At 38.7% G+C, this 27,688-nt stretch overlaps 1 long non-coding RNA gene across 2 annotated transcripts in view; it reads left to right on the plus strand.

The window, feature by feature from the left end:
- Window positions 1–27,688, plus strand: part of LOC131490375 (uncharacterized) — a 47,655-nt gene that overhangs the window by 5,422 nt on the left and 14,545 nt on the right. The window contains exons 3-6 of one of the 2 annotated variants that reach the window (XR_009251064.1): window positions 14,340–14,401; window positions 21,320–21,438; window positions 25,020–25,102; window positions 27,062–27,169. This is a non-coding gene — a long non-coding RNA (uncharacterized LOC131490375). The remainder of the gene's footprint in view (window positions 1–14,339; window positions 14,402–21,319; window positions 21,439–25,019; window positions 25,103–27,061; window positions 27,170–27,688) is intronic. The other variant, XR_009251065.1, reaches the window with a different exon arrangement.

Below are 27,688 nucleotides of genomic sequence, written 5' to 3' on the forward strand. Positions count from 1 at the left end.
TCATGCAATCTGGCTCCCTGCCTTCCAACGCTGTGTTTCCCTTTTCCACTCCAGTTTGCTCCAATATTGTCCCATGAGTTTGCTTCCTGTTCTGCAATATGCTTCCTCCTTTTCTTTCTTCAGAGAGTGTGTCCTCCTCCTCCCGAGTGTCCACCACCCACCCATGTGAGCCCTGCTGTGTCCCTAAGCCTCCTCTGATGGTGCACCTGGGATGAATCTCTCTTTGCTCTGAATGTTTCTAAGATGGTCTTGTTGAGAGTGGCAGATTCCAAAAGGCTAGGACTGTGTGCACCTCATCATTGTCCCCTAGCCCCTGGCCTGCTGCCTTGAACACACTCGCTGAATGTTTGCTGATGAGTGAATGGATGAACCCATGAATTTGCCTGGAACTGTCTGTCTTTCGTGTATATGATGGTGTCAGTACACCAGGATTTTTCACCCTTGGCACGTTTGACATCTTTGGTCAGATAATTCCCTGTGGTGAGGGCTGTCCTATATGTTGTTGGATGTTTAGCGACATCTCTGGCCTCTACTCGCTAGGTGCCAGTGGCACCGCCTTCCCAGTGTGACAACCAGAAATGTTTTCAGACATTGCCTCGGGGGGCTGGAGGGGGAAGGTAGAGCATGACCCTGGTTGAGATACTTGAACATTAACTTCCCAGGTTTTCTTATAAAATATTTGTTATAAAAGGATAGTGGCAATGACTTAATTGAGGTCAAGGAAAGAAGGAAAATGTTTGACACTTGGAACCCTTCCTAACTCATAGGAAGTCCCCTACGCTTTTCTAAGTGGCTTTCTCCCCATTTCCCCATCCCCTCCCCACCCCTGTCCTTTCCTACTACCTGGTGCTTTATTCTACTAGACTGTCCATCACTTCCTGTAAACAGCAAAGGAAAATACATCATGAACCAGAGTAGTGCAGCTTTAAGAATGGAAAGGCTTCAAGTTGGTATTTTGAAATAGGGTGCCCATTAGGTTTCTCAAACTGAACTATGCAGGTACCTCTCACTTTATCTCCTCGTAATGCCTGCTATGCATGATCTACAACCATCTGTTCTCGGGAACTGAAGATGGTAAATCACTTCCCCACATTTGTTAGGAGACAAAACGTTCCCCATCTTGACTTCATGTGGACAAGTTCTGAAAGTGACAAAGTCAGGAAACACTGATTCATGCTCCATCTCCCGGAGCTAATCTAGATCTCTACAATCTTAAGTATTTCCCCCTCCGTCTCGTAGACCCAGTCTTAGTTTTCATACAGTCATTTCCGTCCTTATTATAATCTGATACATGGTGTTCATTTTGCAAGTCTAAGTCAATGGACTAACTATTCGCTCAATGGGCTAGTAAAATGGAGGAATGGTCTGTTACCCCACGCCTCTGTCTGATTGCTGCAAGTCTAAATGTACCTCCGACTAGCAATACTCACTGCCCCCACTGTTTTGCCCTCCCCAGCCGCAGGCAGGCTGCTGCCGATCTCCTTTGGTGCCTCTTCTTCCCACTTCTCCCTTTTCTTCTTTACTCTCGATCTATTTCACGCTGACATTCTCCTTTGATCCATGTATGCTTTATAGACCCTTTGTCTCTGTTCTTGTACTCAACTTCTGTCTGTGTTATGTGCTTCAATTTCAAATCACCAGGAACATAAGCTGCATATCACTGTTTTCCTCCTTTAGTTACAAAAGCAAAGAGAAAATAACAAGGAACTCATCTTTCTCCCTGAGTGAAGCCTCATTCATGCAGTTAGTCAGTGGGTCTGTTGCTCAACACCAGCTGGAGTGAACACTGGACACGATCATCTTAATGAGGGAATTTCTGATGCAAATGAAAAGCATATGCTTGCGGGAAATAGCCTGGAAAAAACATGGCAAGATACCCATCAGTAGGAAAATCAAACTTAGTAACAGTATTCTCGTTGTTTTGATATCATGACAATACTCAGCTTTCCACAGAATCCTAGAATTTGTCCTTGATACGATGACTTTGGAATTCTCACTCCAAATGGGAAATATCTTTGATTTGGGTCATTCAGAAGCAGTGAGAGGTTCAGCTAGCTGAAGTCAGAACAGCTCTTCGGCAAGAATGCCCCTAGAAGGCAGCCTCATGGTGAAGGATTCTGCCGTTCTTTGCAGGTCACTGTGTCTGTATCTATCTGTTTCTCCCATTGTTGTAAGGAGCATCCATGCTGTAGAAGGCATAAACTATCCGAAATGAAGAAATGAACACGTAACCAGAAATGTGAGTGTACATATAAGAGCGGCTTAACAAATGTCACAGACCAGATTGGAGAACAATGATCCACTATTCGTTCCTGGAAAAGCATTAAGCTCTTTCCCACTAGCCCTATTCTCTTTTGAACTCTTTTATCAACTTGTCACTGTCCCTGATTACATATGCAGCCTGCAGAACCTAGAACGAATGATCGTCCAGGCTCTTACTTGTTCCAACGACCAGAAAAGTCTTTTCAAAACAAAAAACACTTATTTATCTCTTCAAACCCCAGGGAAAACTGAGAGTTTGACAGCCAAGCAAGCTTAAAAGGCAAATGTGCTTCGCCTAAGAGGGAAAGGTGATGGCACATTTTGCACATGCGGAAACGCAGACTGAAGCCTATCGGAAAACCGGAAGTAAAACTTGAAGTCTTAATATTAATGCCTCCTGAGTAGATCTTCATAACATGACCTCAGTATTTCATTTGATATGAATTCCCTGAATAACAGATATATCCAACTTCATATTGCAATTCAAAATTTATTTTCCAAACCCAAATAGAAATAATCTTTAATATCCATGCTATTATCTTTCAATAAAAATAAAGATATTTTTCCTTATGCATTTGTTAATCAGAACATTTTAAAACCTAGCTGATTTTTTAAATGTATAATTTCATAATATAATATAAAAGCAGTGTCAGTAAAAAATACCTCATCTTTATTATGACATTGACATTTTTCTTCATGAAGAGAAGATAAAGCCAATACTATTTTAGCCTTCCTCCCTTATGAACTCAATGAATTCATAAAGATAAATGCCATAAACAGACATTAGCGATCATGCAGTATATATTACAAGGGATTTCATTTTGATCTGACAGGAGGTTTGGTTTTGCAATATTTTAAAAATTATTATAAAATTTCAGAGGTCTTTTGTTTTTAATTTTAGCTTTTCAGCTGATATAATATTTTCTTTATTATTCATGAGCTTTCTTCCTTTCTTCTTTTTTTATTCTCTGAACTACACTTGTTTTCTGAGACTGGATCTCTACCAACCATGTATAAATCTACTTTCTATGTTTCTCCCCATTCTCAATTGTAATGGATCCTTGAATTGTAGCCCTTTGGGAAATAAGATTCAACGGTCCATAATCTCAAGTAGTCTTCATGATATTCTGAAGTAAACACAGGACAAATTGTCAAATCTGGAGGTGAGAAAGGGAATACTTGCAACAGCCCCATTTGAGCTGTTATAGACTTCAAAGTGTTTTGCAGGAATCCAAAGATACCCCCAACACGGAATGCCAGTGATGTGATTTTACATGAGCTGTACCGTTGCTCAGAGCTATGGCTTCCTCACATAATAACGGGACCCCACGTTTATGCAGAAAGTGGATATGAGGACTAGAGCGTGAGTAGAACTTGAAACCACCCAGCCAGAGTAGGAAAATTGTATCAGCAGTTCGAATACACCAAAGTACAAACTTTAGATGTTGGTATAACATCAGCAGAAACCTGAATGGTGGGAAAGAAGTGGTATTTTTTTTTTAATTTTTTTTTTCAACGTTTTTTATTTATTTTTGGGACAGAGAGAGACAGAGCATGAACGGGGGAGGGGCAGAGAGAGAGGGAGACACAGAATCGGAAACAGGCTCCAGGCTCCGAGCCATCAGCCCAGAGCCTGACGCGGGGCTCGAACTCACGGACCGCGAGATCGTGACCTGGCTGAAGTCGGACGCTTAACCGACTGCGCCACCCAGGCGCCCCAAGAAGTGGTATTAATTGTAGTGTTGGAAAAAAAGAATCTGGTGACACTGGAGTGAGCAAAAGGCACTTATGGAGTGTTATTATGGTTCACAAAGATTCTTGAGAATTTGCCATTATGAATAAATAACCAACCAGCATTGCTTTTGAGAGGACCCAGGAACAACAGTGAGTCATTATTTATTTAAAAATACCCCCAGGAGTTGGGTAAAATGTAAAGGATAAGAGGATAGTGAGGATTCTGGACCACAGGAAAAAGATAGTATTAAATCAGCTCTCCTCATCATCTGTTGAAGTGTTCTTGATTCTACCTGGTATAAAGGAGGAAGCTGATCCCTAGTGGCATCACAGGAAAATAAGGTATGATCAAAAAAGTCTTTATAAAGCAGTTAATAATTACAAAACACTAAAATAAAAGTTGTTGGCTAGAAGAGGCTTCCAAGATCCTTGCTGTCTTTTGTGAGGAAACAGGGGTAAAGGGAAGGCTAACTATCATTTATTAAACACTTACCATGAAAAGACAACCATTTAAAGCCTCTGCAAATGGTCCTAAGGGCAAAGAGCAAAAGAACAAACCATCGATGCAAGAAAATCTATGAAACTTTGCTAAGAAAGATGAGAGAGTCTGTGCTGTGTGAACCAAGACTCTTCTCCCTTCTGTCTCCCTGCTTAGCAAGGCGACTTCACTCTAGTCTGCTGCAGCCAAGAATGCAGGGCTGTCTCTCCTGGAAGCTCCCAGTAGGAGAGTTTTCTTACCAAGAGGAGCAGAACCTCAGTATTTCTCATTCCCCATCCTCTCACTGCCTGCTGCTGAGGCTAGATCCTAGACAAGTGTGGTCAGGAAGTAGGGATTCCCTTCCTGTTCACAGCTCTAACGCATGGGATGGAAGCTGTATCTTAGTCACAGCTCACTGAGAATTCTGGAGCCCTGATAGCTCTTGCTTCACCTTGCGGCTCCATGAAAGAAGAAACAAGCCAAAAGAAGTTCAGGCCACTGCCCCTCTCTGCACACTTCTCAGTTCACCCAGCACTCAGCTCCTGGAGCAGCAGAATCAGAGAGAAGATTGTCGTAATCCCCACTTCAAGTTTCAGAACCCTATTTTAGAGATTTTACGTAGGGGGGAGAAAAGCAGGCTGTAAAACCCATATGTCTCAATCTCTTCCTAAATATATTGACTTCATTTGCAACAAAGATGGAAAAGTTTAAGCCTAAACTGCTCCCAAGAACAGTGGAAGTTGTAGCAAAAGACACTGGAAAGAAGATTCAAACTACTAGCAAAATTGTTATGCCATAGGGCATTGTTGAAAGCGCGATAGCAATGAATCGGCAATTACTAAAGGTAAACAACTGGGTGTGGTCAGGGAAATGGTAATAGAGCCTTATCAAACCCACTGCAATTCTAGTGTCACTTTATAAATTAACATGTATATGGTAAACCCTGGAGCAACTCCTGAAACTCAAGAAATATAGTGACAAATGAAAGTGCTACACTACAAAATGAAAGGAAGCAGTAGAGGGCTAGAGGAAGAAAAAGACACAAAACATAAAAACAAAAAAAAAAATGGCAGACATGAATCCATTTATATCAATAATAATGTTAAATGTAAATGGATTAAAGAATCCAATCAAAAGTCAGAGATTGCCAGACTCAATTTTAAAAAGTATGATCAGGAGCACCTGGGTGACTCAGTCAGTTAAGTGCCTGACTTCGTCTCAGGTCATGATCTCACGGTTCATGGGTTTGAACCCTGTATAGGGCTCTGTGCTGACAGCTCAGAGCCTGGAGCCTACTTCGGATTCTGTACCTTCCTCTCTCTCTACCCCTCCCTTGCTCATGCTCTGTCTCTCTCTGTCTCTCAAAAATAAACAAATGTTAAAACAAAATTTAAAAAAAATTAAAAAGCATGATCAAACTATATGTTAATCATAAGATAAAAATTTTAGTTTAGTTTAGTTTAGTTATTTTGAGAGAGAGAGAGAGAGTGAGCATGAGCAGGGGAGGGCAGAGAGAGGAAGAGAGAGAGACTCCAAAGCAGGATCTGCACTGTCAGCACAGAGCCTGACATGGAGCTTGATCTCATAAAGTGCAAGATCATGACCTGAGCCAAAATCAAGAGTTGGACTGACTAAGCCACCCGAGTGCCCCTAGGAGGTCCATTTTAGACTCAAAGATACAAATAAATTGAAGTAAAAGGATAGAAAAAGAAATACCATGCAAAAAACAATCACAAGAAAGATGGAGTGACAATACTGAGCAATTAACTTTAAAATAAGAACAATGTGGGGCGCCTGGGTGGCGCAGTCGGTTAAGCGTCCGACTTCAGCCAGGTCACGATCTCGCGGTCCGTGAGTTCGAGCCCCGCGTCAGGCTCTGGGCTGATGGCTCGGAGCCTGGAGCCTGTTTCCGATTCTGTGCCTCCCTCTCTCTCTGCCCCTCCCCCGTTCATGCTCTGTCTCTCTCTGTCCAAAAATAAATTAAAAAAAAAAAATTAAAAAAAAAATAAATAAATAAAATAAAATAAAATAAGAACAATGTTGCTAGAGATAAACATGGACATTTTATAATGATATGTATGAATCAGGAAGAAATATAAATTATATATATATATATATATATATATATATATGTGTGTGTGTGTGTATGCACCTAAAACAGAGACCCAAAATATATGAACCAACAACTGACATAATTGAAAAAAGAGACAATTCAACAGTAATAGTTGGAGATTTTAATATCTTACTTTCAATAATGGGAAATTAGACTGAAGATCAACAAGGAGATAGAAGACTTGAACATGTCTTGTTCAAGTCAAGAAATCTTGAACAAGACTTCTTTATAGAATACTATAAACTAACTAGACCTAATGGACATTTTTCATAATCCCACCCAATAACAGCAAAATATGCATTCTTCTCAAGTGCACATAAGATATTCTCCAAGATAAACTATATGCGAGGCTATAAAATAGGTATTGTAATCATTTGGGACATAAGATTCAACAGTTCACAATCTCAGATAGTATTCTGAAGTAAAAACAAGGCAAATTGAAGGATAGAAATAATACAAAATATATAAATGTAATAAAATGCAAAGAATCACAATCCAATCATAATCCAATCACAATGAAATAATATTGAAAGTAATAGCAGGAAAATATTAGGGAAACTCACAAATATGTGGAAATTAAGCAACACACTTCTAAATAACCAATGGTCCAAAGAAGAAATCACAAGGAAAATCAGAAAACACTTTGAGATTAATGGAAATGGAGATACAACATATCAGAACTAACAGAATGCATCTAGAGCACAGTTTAAAGGGAAATTTATAGTTGTAAATGCTTATAGTAAAAAAGAAAACAGATTTCAAATCATGACCTTAACCTTCACCTTAAGACACTGGGAAAAAAAAGAGAAAACTAAAGCAAAGAGGAAATAATAGAAATTAAAGCAGGAATTAACAAAATGGAGAATAGAAAAACAAAGGGGAAAATCAATGAAAGCAAAAAGCTGGTTCTTTGAAAAGGTTAACAAAATTGACAAACATTTAGGTACATTAACCAAGAAAAAAAAAAGCAAGCACTCAAATTATTAGAATCAGAAATAGAAGACACTACTATTGACCTTACAGAATTGTTTTAATGGATCATAAAGTAATACTATGAATGGTAATATGGCAACAAATTAGATAAACCAACTAAATTTGGACAAATTTGGACAAATTCCTTGAAAGATACAAACTACTCAAACTGACTTTAAAAAAAGATAGACAATTTGAATAAACCTATTGCAAGTGAAGGGATTTAATTGATAATTCAATACTACCCACAAAGAAAGGCCCATACCCAGCAGCAACCTCACTGCTGAATTCTACCAAACATTTAAAGAATTATTATGAATTCTCAACAAACTCTTCTCAAAAGTAGAGAACACTTCCCAAATCATATTATGAGGCCAATATTACCTAATACCAAAACCAAGCTAAAGAATCACAGGAAAACAAAAAACCTGTATGTCTTATGAATATGGACACAAAAAATCCTAGCAAACTGAATACAGCAGCACATAAAAAGAATTATACACCATGACCAAGTGGAATTTAACCCAAGGATGTGAGGTTGATTTAACATCTGAAAATCAGTTGACATGATACATCGTATCAATAAAAATTAAAAACTCACATGATCATGTCAATAGTTGCAGAAAAAGCATTTGACAGAAATTCAACACCATTTTACGATAAAAATACTTGATAAACTAGGAATAGAAGGGAATTTTCTCAACATGATAAAGACCATATATGAAACACCCACATCATACTTAATGGTGAAAGATTGGATCTTTTCTCCTATGTCAGTAATAGGACGAGATGTCTGCTCTCGCCACTTCTATTCAACATTATACCTGAAATTCTCATTAGGTAAGAGAAAGAAAGAAATAATCTAGATTGAAAAGGAAGACATAAACTATCTTTACTTGCAGTCAACATAATCTTGTATACAAAAAAACAAATCCTAAGAAATCCACTAAAAAACAAAATAAAACAAAAAAACAGTGAAATGGTTCTGCAAGGTTTCAGGATTCAAGAGCAATATACAAACATTGATTGTATTTCTGTTCACTTAACCAATCTGAAATGAAACGAAGAAAACAATTCCACTTATAACAGCGTTATAAAAAAATATTTAGGGATAAATTTAACAAAAGAAAAGCAAGAGTTATATTCTTAAAACTATAAAATGTTGTTGAAAGAAATTAAAAATCTAAATACTTGGAAAAACACCCTGTGTTCATGGATTGGAAGACAATATTGTCAGATGACAACTCTCCTCAAACTGATCTGCAAATTCAGTGCAATCCCAATCAGAATCCCAGGTGACTTCTTAGTAGAAATTGACAAGCTGATTCTAAAATTGATACGGAATTGCAAGAGACTCAGAATAGCAAAACAAACAAACAAACAAACAAACAAAAACCTTGAAAAAGAAAAACAAATTAAGGAGGCTCACACTTTGCAATTTCAAAACTTACTACAAGGCAACATTAATCAAGCTAGTATGGTACTAACACAGGAGTAAACACATAGATTAATGGGGTAAAAATGAGAGTCTAGAAGTAAACCCATACATTTGTTGTCAATTGATTTTCAACAAGGGTGCCAAGATAATCTGATGAGGAAAAAAATGTTTTTTTACAAATGATGCTAGGGACACTGGATACTCATATAAAAAGGATGAAATTGGACCTTTACATCACACCATATATAGGGATTAACTCAAAATGGATCAAAAGACTAATTGTAAGAGCTAAAACTATAAAACTCTCAGAAGAAAACATAGGGACAGATCTTCATGACCTTAGATTGGCAGACGATTCTTAGATACGACACCAAAAGCATGAGCAACAAACAAAAACATAAATCAGTTGGGCTTCATCAAATACAAAAAGTTTCGTGCTTCAAAGGATTTTATCAAAAAAGTGAAAAGAAAGCCAACAAAATGGAAGAAAATATTTACAAAGTATATATCTGATAAAGAACTTAGATCCAGGATATATGATTAATCCTTATAATTCAATAACAAAAAGACAAATAACCCTATTTAAAAATGGACAAAGTATCTGAATGGACATTTCTTCAAGGAAGAATGGCCAATAAGCACATAGAAAGATATTTGATGTCATTGATCATCAGGGAAATGCAGATTAAGAGTACATACAATGAGGGGCGCCTGGGTGGCGCAGTCGGTTAAGCGTCCGACTTCAGACAGGTCACGATCTCGCCGTCCGTGAGTTCGAGCCCCGCGTCAGGCTCTGGGCTGATGGCTCGGAGCCTGGAGCCTGTTTCCGATTCTGTGTCTCCCTCTCTCTCTGCCCCTCCCCCGTTCATGCTCTGTCTCTCTCTGTCCCAAAAATAAATAAAAAATGTTGAAAAAAAAATTAAAAAAAAAAAAAGAGTACATACAATGAAAGACCCCTCTGAACCCACTAAGATGGCTAGAATCAAAAGTCAGGTAACAAGTGGTGACAAGGATGTGAAGATCTTGGAGCTGTGGGGGAGGAAAAATTTTTCTCTCCCCTTGTAGATTCTTTTGGCTGGCCTATTAATTAAATTGACACAAGACCAATTAACAGAGGAGAAAAACAAATTTAATTTTGTAAGTGTGGGAGCCTCACATAGACATGAGGGGTTCCAAGACAATGAGGCAATTAAGGTTTATAGGCCATCCTGAGCTAAGGAGAAGGGTAAAGAGGTCTGGGGCTTCAAAGGCAAGGAAAACAATTCACAGGAAGATGGGAAGGGCAAATGTATGGCAAGCAAATATTTGCTGTGCCCTGCTGAGACAATGGGACACAGAAAGGAACTTAACAAACAGGCCCTATGGAGCTCCTCCAGCTTAAGGTACTCTTTTTTTTTTTTTTAATGTTTATTTATTTTTTAGAAGGAGAGAAAGACAGAGTGCGAGTGGGGGAGGAGCAGGGAGAAGGAGACACAGAATCCAAAGCAGGCTCTAAGCTGCGAGCTATCAGTACAGAGCCTGAGGTGGGGCTCGAACCCACAAACCATGAGATCATGACCTGAGCTGAAGTCAGATGCTTAATATACCAAGGCACCCCTAGCATATACTCTTTGCAGTTACCTGCGGTGATAGCTCTCTTCCTGAACAAAGCCCTCTATCTAAGTTCTCTTAGGCAATTAAAAGGGAGGTTAAAAGCTCTTCCTGAGCCCTTTGGGCCTTGATTGTCTTCTGCTCAAAATAATCCACATGCCAAAGTGGCACATTCTTGGGTGACTTGTTCCAAACCCCTTAAGAACGTTTGCATATTGCCAGTGTGAATGTGAAGGGGTGCGACCTTTTTGGAAAGTAGCCAGGCAGTTTTTTCAACTATTCAGTGTAGAGTTAGCGTATGACCCAGCCATCCCACTCCTTAGGTATATATCTAAGAGAAATAAAGCATATGTCCACAAAAAAACTTTTACACAGTGTTTATGGTAGTGTTACTCATCATAGCCAAGAGGTAGAAACAACCCAACATTTGAATGGATACATGGAGAACAGTTAAACAACACGTGGTATATCCATACAATGAAATATTCTTTTGCCTGATTAAAGTACCCGTACGTGCTGTAATTTAGATGCATCTTGATTAAACTATGCTAAGTGGAAGAATACAGAGACACAAAAAAGACCACATATTACATGATTCCATTCTTAAGAAATGTCCAGAACAGGAAGATGTGTAGGCACAGGCAGTAGATTAGGGATTGCTGAGGACGGAGCATAAGGATAAGAGAATACATGAGCTGGGAAGGGGCAGAGAGAGAGGGAGACACAGAATCCGAAGCAGGCTCCAGGCTCCAAGCTGTCAGCACAGAGCCTGACACGGGGCTCGAACACACGAACCGTGAGATCGTGACCTGGGCCAAAGTCGGACGCTTAATCAACTGAGCCACCCAGGCGCCCCTACACTAACAATTTGTGCCCAATAGTATCTCATTTCTAGGTTCCCATTTCTCAGGTGAGGAAACGGCTTAATATGTTTAAGTCTGAAAGTCACACCGTGAGGAAGTAGAAGAGAGGCCAGTAGAACAGGAAAACTGACTCCCAGTTCACTGTTGGAATTGATATTTACTGGATTTGATTATGAAGTGAAGTAACTGCCTTTGCCTGTATTATACCATTTAACTCTTGAAAAACCTGCTTTCCTCATTTTAGTAATAGGGAAACTGATATCCACAGAAGGTATGTAAACTGGCAAAATTTCAAAGCCGTTCTTTTTACTGAAATTGCCATGCTTATTCCAGCTCATCAGAGCAAAAAGTCACCTGCCTCCATGACAGTCAGCAGAAAGTAGCTGAGACCCAAATATACCAACACTCTGAGCATAATGTTCATATTAAATGACAACTTTTAATTACCTGCAAAAGAAAGAATAGATCCAAGCCTAGAAAAAAAAAAATACACCTTATACAGTTAAAACGATGTCATCAGTGACTTCATTTTATTTATTTACTCAATTTGCTTATTTATGAGTTTTGGTCTCAGCTTGATAGGCCATATAAATGCAAAGGCCACGCTCCTAAAAGCCACAGTTTTCAAATGACTAATGTGATTCTAGAGTCACGTGTGTTAAGCCTGCTTTCTATCACCACTTATTTATTTAGCTGAATTACAGATCACTTCAAAAGTCCACTAAGGGTGAAATAATCCCTTATTTGGAATAAGGGAATTGTGCAAAACCAGTACTTCTAAAGAGAATAAAATGCTTTCTAAGAAGATTTGTCTTCCGAGAGTTTTGAAATTTCAGGCCTACCGAGCCAACACGCATCTGCCAGCAGGACCCACCAGGTCAGCATTCTTGCAGCTTTCTAGAGTTTTCCTAAGAAGGGCCCAAAGAACGATAAGCAGGGCCTAAGGCTTGGAAAATAAGCGGGTGATGGGCAACAGGAAACTACTTCTGGGATAGGAGGAAGGATATCCAGCAGGGGCTTCTTCATCAGATTATACTCCCTCCTCCCTCCCCAGCCTGAGAAATGAACAAAGAGGCTGACAGAGCTGAATCCTCTAGGAAGAGGACAGAAAATCTGCATGGAACAGCAGAGAAGCTGCAAACTCTACTTAGTTTTGCTTAAAGTAGGTCTTAGGCAAGAATTCTTATTGTCCCAGGGTTATGTTCAAGGTATAAAAGCATTGGTTTCTGTGTAAAGATAAAATATCCTCTGTTTCTATAGAAGAGTGTAAGAACTATATTTAAGGGCCACCAGTCAGGAAAATCTTTTTGTGACACCATGGGTGGCCTGCAAAAGTGGATTTCGTGGGAGCAGCCTTCCTCATATGCAAAATATTTTTTTACATCATTGCCTCAACAAGGTACTTACTCTCTTTAAGATTCTTGGAATGCCAAATGCAATACAATCTTTTGAGAAGAGGTGAGAAAAACCTCAGGAGAGCTGATTAAATACCTGTGCAAGTATTGTCTGAGAGATGTAGGGTCATTGGGCATTTTCCCAGAAAAGTCAGTCCTCCCACTGCTGGCTCATCAGATTCCCAACCTTAGACTTTTAGAGAATTCCAACTAATGCAAATATAAAAAAATCTTTAAGACCCTAAAAGCTTTCGGAAAAAAGTGACAGCCTGTTAAAGTTAAGCAAAACTCAAGTAAAGGCCTAGGTTATCCGTTCTCAGTGTGTTGGTAACAGAAGCAATCAGCTTTGCTAAAACAAAGAGATGCCTGCTTCATTAGAGCCCATACAAAATGCCTTTCCCGAGCATGTCTTCTCTTGGCTTCAGCTTCCAGCCGCAATCTTGAATAACTTTGAAGATGTGCGAGGGAGTGTTTCAGGTATCCATTAGTCTTGGTGGGAAAGGAAGGCCTGAAAATAGAGAAGGAAAGTCTGCTTGGCTTCTTCCCTCCCTCTCCCAGTTCTGTCGCTGTTTTCTGCAAATGCTTTACCATAGCTTATCTAGACAGGAGCTGACACGGGCCACTGATTCACTCTGGGTTGAAAAAGTGACCTCTTGAGGATAGTAATCTCTTTAGTCTGTGATTGTAGAATTGTGACTCACTCTTTCTGTAACACCAAAAAAAAAAAAAAAAAGTCAACTTAGAAACAAACATATGTGAAAGTTGTCAGTAATAAACTTCAAAGGTGGTCAGTTTTGTTTTTGTTTTTGTTTTTTTAAATTTATAGCATTAGATGGATAAACATAGTGTGATGTAACTTCCAGCTAATTGTCATTGTCCTCCCAACTCATCCTAGCTTCGGCTTTGGCTTCCTCTTTCTGGTTGGACAAAGATTAGAGTGAGGGTCGGATCATGTTCTCAGGTCTCTTGTCCACATTTCCTGACATTCTTTGGCCTTATGGACCCATGGAGGGACTTCCATCAGAGTTGGGCTCCTGGCCTCTCCCACCTTCACCTCCATGGGAAGACTTGTCACACCTCCCTGGATAGCTTGAGGGAAAGATTGACATGCTCAGGTCAGACCCCTCTGGACGCCCTTCAGGGTCTGCCTGTCCACTGAATGGGTTAACCTGCACCTTCACATCCCAGGCTGCTCTGCTTCTTTCGGGGAGGCCAAGAGCATGGGAGGGACCTGTGGTTGGCAGGTGCTTGAGTAAGTTTAATTCTGGGGTTATTTAGAGTTAAGAAGCCTGTTGTAGGCACACATCTAAGTGGCATCCCCATAGCCCCTTAACCCCTCCAATCCAGTATTTATTTGTGATAATACTGATTTTTTTAAATCTCCTGCCATAGTCAAATCCATAGAGACAGGAAGTAGAATGGTGGCGGCTAAGGCCTGTGCCTGAAGGTGAATATGAAGTTATTATTTAATGAATATGTGGTTTTGGGTTTGCAGGATGAAATGGATTCTAGAGATGGCTGATTGTAATGGCTACACAACAAAATGAATGCACTTAGGTAGGCAAATTTTATGTTATGTGTATTTTGTGTTATGTTATGTATTTTGTTATGTTTATGTTATGTTATATATTTTAACACAGTAAAATAAATGGAAAAAACAAGTTCCTTCCAGTTTCTTTGCCTATGTCCCCCAGGACTGGACACATCATACACTTAACTTTCAGTGACTTACAGGAACCAGAAGCTGGAAATGTTACAAAGGACACTTCATCCCCCTTTGATGAGGGGACTTCTATTCTTTTTTGAAGTTATTTTTATTCTGTGAGGGGACTTCTCCCCACTGTCTCACCCACTCCTTTCCTTGAGAGGAAAGATGACTTTCCCTGCTAGGCAAGCTCTCACTCACCCTCAGATCCAGCTGGCCTGGAGAAGGCTCCTGTGGAAGTCTTTCCATCTCTACAGGAGATGTTTCAGGGTGTCCAGATTTTCCTTGAACTGGATGGGTTACTTGAATTCTAAAATGAAATATCAGGCAGCCAATTGGATTGTCCATTATGCTGCATTCTTCAACCTAGCTTTTTTTTTCCTTTTAATTTTTTTGTTACATTTATTTATTTTCGAGAGACAGAGCGTGAGCAGGGGAGGGGCAGAAAGAGAGGGAGACACAGAATCAGAAACAGGCTTCAGGCTCTGAGCTGTCAGCACGGAGCCCGACGCGGGGCTCAAACCCATGAACCCCGAGATCATGACCTGAACCGAAGTCGGACACTTAACTGACTGAGCCACCCAGGCGTCCCTCTTCAACCTAGCTTTTACGAATTTGTTCATTAGCCAAATATTCATTGACTACTTACGTGTTCCAACTCTTCTGAGCACTTGGGACAGAGTGATGAAGCTATTATTTTTATCTCTATCTGTCCAGTTCCTGGGTATTAATGCTTCATTAGGGAAGGAAAACAAAACTGGGGAAGGAAAGAAAAATGTTCAATGCATTATGTATTGAACCCCTTAAGCCTCTACAATTAACATATTCTTTGTTTAATGTAGAATTGATTAATATTTGTTTATTCAATATATATTGAGTCCCTGTGATAAGTAAGTCACTGAGATGAACAACAGTCTTTGTGAAGCTCCAAGTCTAGTAGGGAAAAAAGAAACACCAGCGAGTACATTCAATACATTATAACTGATGGATAGTGTGGTATGAGCAGAAACAGGACTGTAATTAGCATATTCTTATTTTAAGTAGTTCAATATGGAATACATATCAAATTCTCAATATACCCTTAACTGAAAGCAGTAATCCCCACCACCTTCTTTTTAAAATTCTGGCAAATGCGAGAAATACAGTAATTTAGAAAAGAAGACTAAGGGTAACAGCAAAAACAACAAAACCCCAAAAGCTTTACCTAAAATTAGGACAGAGTCAGATATTATCATGCTTAGAGGTTAGTGCGGACAGGAATCAACACAAAATGGGTAAGATTAGCCATCTGCAGGAATCATGGCAGGAAATAAGCCACCCAAGAGATGATTCACAAATGTATTGGTAGCAATTCAAGGGTGTTTTCTACATATCACCAGGGGTCTTAACATGCTTCCCTAAAAGGGAAGCCATCAATTTAAAATGTAACTAGTAGAAGATTAGTAGTAATTTAAGAAATTGCAAACTGTCATAAGGAAATGATAGAGGATTCGGATGACAGATAAAAAGTATGAAAATGAATAGTATAGTAGAATTTGTCAGTGTGTCCTCACAATCTCTAGGGAAGGAATCTTGCTGATTCTAAAGGCTAGTAAGGGATATCTTAGCAATATTCCTAGGACAGAGGAGAGCAATTTGTCTCATTTGGTAGTTGGATAACCCCTAATTGCAGCTGAGTCTGTTCTTTATTCTATGTTCACTAATTAACTTGCTGATCCAACTGTTGGCCAAGCACAAACTCCCATTGAACTGGCCCAGTAGTCAGGCACAAATGACTACTAATGGTCATCCTGTTAGATATTATCCTCAAGGTAAATTAATGAATGGATATGCTCATGGCTAAATCACTTAGTGAGTTGGATTTAGGGGACTCACTAAGACTCTAGAGCCTGCTCATCTTAGATCACTAATAAAATTAATGTACATTCTACATGTGTCGCTCTCATTCAGATTCAGGATATTAGCCATGAGACATAAACAACTAGTATGTCTGTCTATCTGTCTGTCATTCTTTTCCTAATCCCCTCAACTTTGTTCATTTTCCATCCACTCAGGCCTGAAATCATAAAAACTTTCTTTGAATTATCTCCATCATAGTCTAACAATAATCCCATCCAATTAATTTTTCCTTCTTATTCTTCCTTTCACCTAAGTCTGGGCCTTGAAGATATCACAATTATGTGGTGACAAAGTATTTCCAAGTACAAATTGATGTGATTACACACGCCCCACTCCTATTCCACCTAAGTCACTCATTTACTCCCTAAGAGCCCCCCCCTCCAGATGAGCGTTAGACAGGCACCCATTGTCACTGTGGACTTAACGCAGACCAGCAAAAGTGGAAAGTCATTATTCTTAATTTCAAAACCTTAGAGGTGATACTGATAGATTCAATCCACATGTGTGACTTTCCCGCCTAGTCTAAAGAAAGAATCTCCAAGCTGGAAAAGAAGGCAATCAAGGGAGGGGCTACCAGAAAAAAAGAAATAAATACAAGTGTAAGAGTGGTGCCCTGCTTCTGCCCCCTCACGATGAGGCCTGAGAGAGGACACTGCCAATCCTCTTATTTATGCTTGGGGACCCATGCAAAGAAAGTTGTTCTGTTGGAGTAGGGCTGGGAGATAGCAGACAGTAAGAGTGGGGACAAATTCCCCTCTTCCTCCTCTCATGCTGCCATCATTAAGAAGAACCTGCCAGGTGAAAATGGTAACATGGATGCATTTAGATGCTAGCCCGAGACAGTCTACCTAGTGTCATGTGCTGGAGTGGTGTGGATGGTGTCGGAAATCTCCCATGGCCCTCTAGTTCTGAACACTGAGATCGTCTAAGACAGGGACCTGCAAAGGTCCTCACCATCTGAATACGGGCACATCTCAGAAGGAAGATTCTGTGTGGACAGTCTCTGCTCCCAGTGTCTGTCCCATGCCTATGTAGAGGACCACAAGATGAGTGAAATCGTGAACAGACTTCACCACAGTGTGGAGAAAGTTAAGTGGAACATCTCTTTTGTCTACCTTCCCACTCCTTTCACCCTATCTTGAAATGATGGAGTTAAACACCCTGAAAAAAAAAAAAAAAACACAGAATAAGACTTGTTTTACCTGGAAGTGACTCGAGTAAATTTTATCCAGCAAGAAAAATGGAGCTGAGCTCCAGAAATTAAAATGAATTATAGAAAATGAAGACAGTTGTGGGTCTTGTTTTTGTTGTTGCACACTTGACTAAGACCTTTAGAATTTGTACCTGCTACTTTCATATTACTAAAATATCTTTTTAATAAGTTCCCTGCCTCTATCTTACATACCACTGTCAAATTAATCTTCCTAAATGCCTACTTTAACAGTGCACTTGATGACTTCCTATTGCTTTCAGGATGAAGTCCAAGCTCTTCATCCCTGAGGCATTGTGAAAGGCCCCACACCATCTGCTCCCCAACTACTTTTGAACCTTTTACCTCCTGCCATTTTCAGTAGGAATCCTCTGTTCCCAGAAAGCCATCCCTCTGACTTCCAGCCTCAATGCCTTTGTTCAACATCTTCTCTTACCACCTTCATCACATCTAAAGTGTTCTCCCTGCTTCTTTTATAGAAATCCCAACTTACTTCATAATTTGCTTAAAAAATTGTTTTTACAGTCCATCCTTGCAGTTTTCTGAACACACCTATCCATTTGCATTCCACTACATGGTAAGAAAAGTAGTGATGAGTTGCCAGGGGAAATGAGAGGAATACCTCAAGATGGGGCTGTCAGAGAATGCTTCCTAGAAAGTGTGCATATATGTTGGGTCATAAAGGCAGGTAAGATTTATATATATGGGGATGGCAAAGATGGGGGAAAAGCAGTCTATAGGAAGAGATAAAATTATAGGCAAAGATATTTTCCATACATTTGGGGATTGTTGAGTGGTTGAATCAAGCACAAACTTGATTTTCTTAACTCCTAAAAGTTATTTTCTTAACTCCTAAAATATTTATTGTCCATTCCACAAGTTTTGTATGTAACTGATATCTCTGTCTATACCATATCACCTCTCTCTATATACCACATTTTGTAGGTTATGTATCAACCTACCTATTGGAATGTCCAGGTACACATACATGACTTGTCTCCAAGTAGGAAAACATTGCTTGGCATATTTGGGATGTCTTATCACAGATAATTTCTGATGAGTATCACCACCTTAACCAATGATAATACATGAAAAGTAAAGGAAACTTGGAATCTGTGTCTGAGCACTGACCTCTCAGTAGCACTAGTTGTCATTTATTTCTCATTTAGAATTTCTAGGAAATGAAATATCTAAGGTGTCAGATGTATAGATAGTCAGAATTAACAATGATAATTACAGAATCTGGAGGTAATAAAAGCAACTAGAGAGAAGATAGTGGACATGGAAGAGAGAACAAGATGATCCAACATGAGGATAACTGGTTATGTAGATACAGAAAACTAAAACAAACAAAACAAAATAAGATGGTGCAAACATATAACAAAGATTTTTCTAAGTGAATTATTCAATAGAACTTGTGATGCACAATATCACTGCTGACAGAGTCAGTTCTTCTGGGAAGAACATTGGGCTCCTAACGTTACAAACTGAAGAATTGAAACTTTTTCCCCCCATGGAAAAAATAAATACCGGCTAAATTCTTTTAGGTTTAGTTCAAGTAACTTTTGAGTTGAATGAGCTTTTGTAGCCTGATTTAGGTGCAGAATCAATGTTTTTAGAATAGTTTCTATGTGGAAATATGTTCTGAGTGTCAAAGTCCTTAGAAATAGACTTCTAAAACATAAGTCACTTTTTCATTTGGAAGCTATCTATATTTCTTTTGTAATGGCTTCAGAGCCTAGCAGAAAATTATACTTAGAACAGGAATCTAGTAAATACCTGTTGGGGGAAAAAAAATGAATGTATGCAGGTGCTTAATTCTGAATTCACTGGGTGAGACTAGTAATGGTTTGTGTACTAGATGGGAAATGCTCACATTGTTCAAATGATAATTATGAGAAATCACAAGCACAAAATACCTACTACACACTAAAAATTATAATATATCTTATCATAACAGGTCAGAAATAATTGTCTCCTCTTGGAAGCCACTTATGGGACAAAACTTTGACATGGATCTGCAGAGTGAAAGGAATGATTCAAAGGACTTTGGAAGTAAAATGCATCTGGGAATCCACGACATTTGTTTCATTCATTCATTCATTCATTCATTTGTATACATTTATGTATATTCTTTCATCTATTTATCCAGCCTATGTGTTAGTTTTCTACCATGACAGTAACCAATATCACAAATTTAGTATTTTAATATAACACACATATAGTACCTTACAATTATGTAGGTTAGAAGTACAGGTGAAAAAGTATCAGCTGGCTAGGATCCATGTGGAAGCTCAGAAAAGAATCTTGTAAACTTATAAACCCATTCAGGTTGTTGCCAGAATCCAGTTCCTTACAGATGTAGAGTGAGGTTTTCACTTTCTTTCTCACGGCCAGCTGGAGATTTCCCTTAGCTCCTAGATATCCGTCTCTGATCCTTGCTTATGGCCTTCTACATATAGGAACCAACAACTGGGCAGTCATCCTTCTCATACTTGGAATCTCTCCGACTTCCTGTTACCAGGATAATTCAGGAAATGGTCCACACCATCTTAGGGTTCATAATCTGCATTATATCTGCAAAGTCCCTGTGAATGTATCACATTCACATCCAGGGTGTGAACTTCTCTGGAGGGCCATTCTGCTTACCAAAGCCAACAGTAATTATTGTTGCTATGGATCTTTTCTATTTTGAATAAATTCTGTCTCAATGAATGGAGAAGGAGGGCTGCTCAGTAACCTTGTCGAAGCCCTGCCAAGAAGTGACCTCTTAGCCACAGGTTTCATGAACAACCTCACATTTTAGCCATTAAAAAAAAAAACAAAACAAAAAACAAAACTCATTTCCAACCCTGAACTATGTTAGTAGTTTTCTACTGGTTATTTAAAAAATTATCAAAGTGTATTCTTTAGCTTATAGAATCATAAATAGCCGACAGAAATTGCACACAAATATATAATAAGGATATGACTTGTGTAACTAATGTATTGCTAAATCTTCTACCTTGTGGGGAAGTGGGGATTCTCATACACTGCTACTGAAAGGTAAATTTCTGGAGTGTGATTTGGCAACATATAGAAAAGCCCCCAAATATGTATAGTCTTTAACACGTAAATTGTCATTCCAGGAATTTCTCTGAAAGAAATAACAATGGAGGGGCACCTGGCTGTCTCAGTCAGTAGAATGTGTGACTCGATCTCAGGGTCTTGAGTTCAAGCCCCATATTGGGTGTAGAGATTACTTAAAAGATAAAAAATCTTAAAAACATATATTTTAAAAAAAAGAAATAACAGCAGCTATGGATAAAGCTTTCACTACAAATATAGTCAAATGAACATATATGAATGTAAAGTAAAAAAATAATGATATAAATATATATGAAAATGGTTACAAATTATGCTTCTTCCATACAATGAAATGATGTTTTATGACAAAACTCGTAGACAGGTTTGGAGATCTGACTTCACAGGGAACCTGTGTCCCCAAATCAGGCCAAACCTGGGAGAGCTAGATAGGGCCCAAATTTTTCCTTGCCCAATAAACAAAAGAAGAAATATCTACATGGTGAATCTGGGCCAAGTTCTAGTATAAATCAAGAAGCATAATTTCCCTTATCCCTGGTGGGACATAGTTGTGGTGAAAGACCTTGGACCGTAACAGGTCTCGAAAACTCCAGAACATCACAGGCAACCTGCCCAAGTTTCCTGAGGGAGAAGCCAGACCGGGAGAGACTTTGTCGTCATGATTCCTACAAGGACCAACAATTGAGAATCTGGCAGGTAAGAGTATAATTCTATGCAAGCTCCCTGGAACTTTTAGATGCAATCCTAGGGCAGGGAAAAATCATGAATTGACTGAGATTAGTTTCTGCTGCCAGTAGAATGAGAAATAAAAATTAAGGTGAATTATGGAAAATAAATTGCATTTCTTGCATATCTGAGATTTCTACACACAATACATGAAAAGACAAAGCCTGGAAGTAGATATTCTATATCACTCTAGGTGTTATCATTATGAGTGATATTGACTTTATTGTTTGGAATTTTCATTTGTTAAAATAATGGAATATGTGTGGGTCTCAAATGTGGAAGAAATAATATAATTCTTTATTTTCTCATATACTCTAATAGAAGCATCAGCCCTATCTAGCACGGGCTCTACCTCAAATAGTCTGGAGCAACCCCCATGTTGAATCAAGCTTCTGAGCCTTATGCTACGTAAATGTGTATATATGTGTGTGTGTAGAGGAGGGCCCCCCCATCATCATGCAGTTTTCTGGTCCATGCTGTTTCCATGTGTGTCCTCCACTGTCACCCACCCCATAGTTCCTAGAATTAAAAAAAAACACAAAAAACCTTTTTTTCCCCCCAAAATTAAAGTTTATTTATTTATTTTGAGAGAGAGACAGAAAGCATGAGCGGGTGACGGGCAGAGAGAGAGGGAGAGAGAGAATCCCAAGCAGGCTCTGCACTGTCAGTGTGGAGCCGAATGTGGGGCTTGAACTCACAAACTGTGAGATCATGACCTGAGTCGAAACCAAGAGCTGGATGCTTAACTAACTGAGCCACCCAGGCACCCCTTCTTATAACCCTTTTAAATTCTGTAAGGACAGCAGTGATGTCCCTTTTTTCATTACTAATTTTGGTAGTTTAAGTCTTTCTTTCTTTCTTTCTTTCTTTTCTTCTTCCTTCCTTCCTTCCTTTTTTTTTTGTCAGTCTTGATAAAGGTTTGTCAATTTTATTGATCTTTTCAAAAAAGTAACTATTGATTTGTTGATTTTCACAATTATTCTTCTACATTCTATTTCATTCATTTCTGTGTTAATCTTTATTATTTTCTTCCTTGTATTTGTTTTGGGTATAGTTTTTTCTTCTTTTTCCAGTTTCTTAAGGTGAAAACTTAGGTCATTGATTTGAAGTCTTTCTCTTGTTTCAAATATAGGTGTTTACAGCTATAAATTTCTCTTTAAGCACTGTTTTGACTATATGCCATAAGTTCGATGTTAACTTAAATCAAGTTAGTTTTAACACTAACTCAGTTTCAATAAAATTGAGAGAAACTGGCTCAAATATATCTGTATTCCTTTTCCCTTCCTTTGTGCTATACATGGCATATAAATTACATCTTTATGCATTATAAATCCAGCAACACAATTTTGTAAATATTGTTTATGGAGTTGTTTTTTGAATCAGATAGAAGAAAAGAGTTACAAAAAATACACTATATTGCCTCTTATATTTACCTGTACAATTACACTTACTCACGCTCTTTATTTCTTCGTGTGGATTCAAATAAATGTTGAGTGCCTTTCCACTTCAGCCTGTATGGCATCCTTTATTATTTCTTGCAGGGCAGGAAGTTGTCTACTAGCAGCAAATTTTCGGTTTTTGTTTGTCTGAAGATATGTTAATTTCACCTTCATTTTTGATGCATAGTGTTGCTGGATATAAGACTGCATTGACAATCTTTTTCTATCAGCACATAAATATATTTTCCAAGGGCTTTCTGGTTTCTATAGTTTCTGAGGAGAAGAGAGCCCTTAATCGCATTGAGGATCCGTCATACATTATGAGTCATTTTTCTCTTGCTCTTTTCGAGATTCTCACGTTTGTCTTTGTCTTTCAACAATTTGACCAGGTATCTATGTATAGAGCTCCTTGAATTTATCAAGTCTGAATTTACTGAGCTTTATTGATGTGAAGGTTGGCTTTTAAATCAAACTTTGGAAATTTTCAGCGATTATTTCTTCAAATATTCTTTCTGCCCCCTTTCTCTTTCTTCTCTTTCAGAGATTCTTATTATGCATTGTAGTACATTTCTTGCTGTATCACAGGTCTCTGAAGCTCTGTTAACTTTTCTGCCTTCTATTTTCTCTCTGTCCCTCAGACTGTACAATATCAATAGACATATCTTCAGGTTCACTGATTCTTCTTCCAGTTCAAATTTGCTGTAGAAACCCTCTAATGAATTTTTAATTTTATTTGTTGTATTTTTAAACTCCAGGGTTTCTATTTGGTTCTTTTGATAATTTCTTTGTATTGTTATTCTCTATGTACTGACATGTAGTTGTCACACATTACTTTAATTCTTTAGGTTTTGTTTCCTTTAGTTCTTTGAACATACTTACTGTAACTGATTTAAAGTCTTTGTCTAGTAAGGCCAACATCTAGGCCCTCTCAGGGGCAGTCCTGTTGACTGCTTTATTTTCTATGTACAGCCACACCTTCCTGTTTCTTTTCCTGTTTTATAATTTTTTATCAACACCTGCACATTTTATATACTATAATCTGGTAACTCTGGAAATAAGCTATCCCCCCGCACTCCCAGCAGAATTTCGTGTTGTTACAAAGTGTTTTTTGTTGTACTTGTCATTGTTGTTTTTTCTACTTGTTTGTTTAATGACTTTCCTGGACTAATTATGTATTCCTTGTGAGGCACAGCCACTGAAATCTCTGCTCAATTAGTTTAGTGCTCAGGTGATGTTGGTCAGAGACTTTCTCAGCCAATTGGCTTGAAACAATTGGTTTACACCAACAGATTTTCCACCCTTTCAGGAGGGGCTCTGTGTGTGTGTGTGTCTTTTGGGAACACCTCCACCAGTCTGCCTTACCCTTGTTCTTCTGCTTATGCAAAGCCTCAAGAACCACAGGCTAGAGACTACCATTCTCTCAGATCTTTGCTAGACATGCTCACAACCCTACCCCTGTGTGTGTTCAAAGCCCCTTTGGACATCTCATTCCCCAGAACGGCCTTTTCACTTTTTTGCCACCTCTTGTCTGCCCCAACTGTGAAGTATCACAGCCTCAAGTAGAGGTGATATTAGACAATTACTGATGGTTATTTTTGAAAATTGCTCTTGGGGTTCTGTGTCAGGTAAAATAACGGCAACACCCTGTGAATAGGGCTTTTCCAGGAAGCTGAGAGACAAGTCAAAAAGGGAGAAAACTATGAGAATAGGACTTTATGAGGGGCTTCAAATCCAGTGTGCCTCCCCTGGGGCCTATAAGGCAGCTCGTTTTTGAGGTTATTGTGGAGTTGGGGAGATGAAAGAACAACACAGTTCAGCTTTTGAATTTAAAGTCTGACCGTTTATACCCTGACACACACACACACACACACACACACACACACACACATCCCGTTTAGGTTTCCAACACTGACATCAGAAAAATACAAAGACAGATGGTGACTTAAATATCCCTATCCATTTGTTAAGGCCTACCTCAAGTGACCCTTTTTGGTTTTCTCATCAATTCTGTCTTCCCTCTGCTAATTTAAATTCTCCTTCCTTTCGTTTGGTCATGCCCTTTTCATATCACTTTTCAACCTGTGTTGCTCTTATTTGTATGTGTCTTCCCAGTATTTGCACATATTGTAGGAACGAAAAAGAAAGGAGCAAATGGACACAATCACCTCCAAAAAGTGATAACATTCAATAATAAGGTAAGAGGAAACCCCTCTGATTTTATTTATTTATTTATTTATTTATCTATTTATCTATTTATTTTGATGATAGTGTTTTTACAGTTTTAAAAAGATAACAGCTCTGTCTCTATGAAGAAACCATATGGTAAGAAGACCACTCAGTAGTAGAGGGTTGGTTATAAGCATTCCTGGAAATGAGGCCTAATTTAGGTATGCCTACTATGCAAAGACTTGTTCCTAGCCAGTTGGACAAAGGGAGAAAAGAACAGGAGGTAAAGAAGTGTGGACAGGGAAAAACGAAAAACCTGAAGCATGATTAAGTACATCTATAGGTGGTAGATTAGTGGTCCTCCCTGTTACCCATGGCCAGAACAGGCCTTGACAGTGTGTGCATCCTAAAGGAGGCATCATTCTGCAGTCAAGGGCACCCATATGGGTTATAGACTCAGCTCCTGGGAAGAAACAAAGGCCCTCTGTAAGGCCAGTCTTAGAACTCTGAGCCTATTTTGGTAACAAAGAATTTCACCTAAAATTACAAAAGATGACTTAATATGGAAGTGTGTCTTTTATAGATGTGGTATATGTGGAAGCCAAGTTTAGTCTCTTTTGATATTTAAACTGAATAGAAGTTTCTCTTTGGAACCATGCCACACTTGGAGCTTTATCTCCATGCTGCGATGAACTCTTATTTCACATTAGAGGTCTACTGGTTTGCAGCCCAATCGAATGGAAAGGAATAGATTCTGAGTCAGAATATAAAGGATGTAAGAACAATGTAAAAAAATGGCCAAAGTGGGTTAAAAATTCTATGCCGTTCTCTTCAAGTCTAAGTCTTTTAGTTTTGATTAAAAAGATCACAGAGAATGAATTACTTAGATCCCTTCCTAAGGGGCTTGCTAGCTTAGAGACCACACTGATAAAACCAGGAAGATTAACTACACTCCATTTCTGATATGTGGCCCAGACTCCCTTTGGGTGAGTGATGGAGTCAGGCTTTGGTTACAAAGATCACCGACTAAGATTTTTCAGGTGTGGACAGGTAAGAATAAGCAAGAATAATGTACATGATGTATCTAATTGTGATCTTTCTTTATGTATGTAACTCTATGAAAATAATGATATAAATATGTATACTCATTTATATTAATTTATTGGAATAAAAGTGGGAAAACATTAAAAAAAATACTCACACACCAAGGCAGAGTAAATTTTATAATCATCAAACTTTGATCAAAATACGTTTAATAGAAATTTATTTTTCTCATCATGACTAAACAGAAAATAAACTCTCCAATCAGTTTGAGTTTCCATTTTTGCTCAGAACCTTTCAGGGCACCTGGGTGGCTCAGTTGGTTAAGGTTCTGACTGTTGATTTCAGCTCAGGTCATGATCTCATGGTTTGTGAGTTCAAGCCCCGAATTGGGCTCTGCCCTGATAGTGTGGAGCCTGCTTGGGATTCTGTCTCTGCCTTTCTCTCTGTCTCTGTCTCTGTCTCTCTCTCTGTCAAAAATAAATAAACTTAAAAATAAAAAAAGTTTTCCTTTCTGCTCAGTCATTACATACACTGGAAGACTTTAGAGCAATCGGATATAAACAATTGTCACTTTGGGGACACATGGGTGGCTCAGTCAGTTAAGCATCTGACTTCAGCTCAGTTCATGATCTCACAGTTTGTGGGTTTGAGCCCTGCATCGGGCTCTGTGCTGATGGCTCAGAACCTGGAGCCTGCTTCAGATTCTGTGTCTCCCTCCCTCTCTGCCCCTCCCCTGCTCGTGCTCTGTCTCTCTGTCTCTCTCAAAAATGAATAAACTTAAAAAAAATTTTTTTTAACAAATAAAAAGAAAAAAAAATTGTCATTTTGGTCTATTGTGCCTTCAAGTAACAAAGCCTGTTTTATCTGCTAACTTTAATTACTGTGGATGGTTTCTTATCTGTGCTTGCCACTGGCTAATCTTGTCCTTCTTATCATGGTCTCAGATGACACTGGCTGACATTCAGAAGACATTGGATATCTTCTCTTCTAGGGCTTGGAATTTTTCTACCCAGCTAAGAAGGCAACAACCCCAAGATCCCTCCATGGAAATGGTACTGTCCTTCTACTTGGCTTGCTTACTTGGTAACCGTATGAGTGTATCACTTATTCACTGGAAACAGACTTAACCATGGCAATTGCTTTGTTAAATCCTAAGTTCTCATATTTTACAATCATTCACAGTGATTTACAGAATCCCTTTTTATCTAAGGGAGTTTTCCCCTGCCCTTTTCCCCTTTGAACCATATTTGTATTATTTAACCTTAGAGATAACATACTTATGAATATTCTACCCTCTCAAACTCACATTCACTTGTGAATTCCAGACACTTTGGGCTACAGCTGGAATGTCTCTATGTCCATGATATTAATTCCTCACCATTCAAAGGGCTCTTTCATCTCAGTCTCAACTGGGCTCTTAGCAGTAAAGTCAGACTCTTAGAAGAGCCAAGTGAAATGTAAATTGGTGTTCTTTTAGTTAACATCATTCTTGCTTCCCATTGATATAAGCCTTCCATCTGGGTACTAGAATACAACAGTTTTTGGTGAGGACTGGAAGTGAGTCAAAAGGA

This window comes from Neofelis nebulosa, chromosome 11, assembly GCF_028018385.1.
Source record: "Neofelis nebulosa isolate mNeoNeb1 chromosome 11, mNeoNeb1.pri, whole genome shotgun sequence".
In the NCBI taxonomy this organism is placed as follows: domain Eukaryota; kingdom Metazoa; phylum Chordata; class Mammalia; order Carnivora; family Felidae; genus Neofelis; species Neofelis nebulosa.